Genomic DNA, 467 nt, shown 5'->3' on the forward strand with positions numbered 1-467 from the left:
TGTGCTTGTGTTTATGGGTGATTCTCACGAAAACTTGGTTTTAAAAATGTCAAGCATGAAAATGTAAAAATTGCTTAAATTTACTTTTTTCCCACCAGACATTGAAAAACAAAGTCTGGAGTAAATGGGAACATTAATTTAAAAACTTTTACCTATCATTTAACACTTTTTGTAACATAATTTAAAAAATTAGTCCTAAAAATCTCATTACCGCAACAGTCAGAAAACATCAACACTGACATATTTTCAAAATGACATGATAAACCTGAAAGAACATAATTTGGAGATTCTGCACATGCATTTATAATCAAAGTATTATGCTTTTATTAATTAAATTAACATTTAATAAGCATCTGTTGCGGTAATGATAATCAAAATGTCGTGTAAGCATTCTGACAAGACAATATTTCAAATTAACTGTAAAAAAATGATCTTACCTGGTAGCCATCTTGAAGTAACTGGTCCAT

The sequence above is a fragment of the Misgurnus anguillicaudatus genome, chromosome 25 (assembly GCF_027580225.2).
Source record: "Misgurnus anguillicaudatus chromosome 25, ASM2758022v2, whole genome shotgun sequence".
In the NCBI taxonomy this organism is placed as follows: Eukaryota; Metazoa; Chordata; class Actinopteri; order Cypriniformes; family Cobitidae; genus Misgurnus; species Misgurnus anguillicaudatus.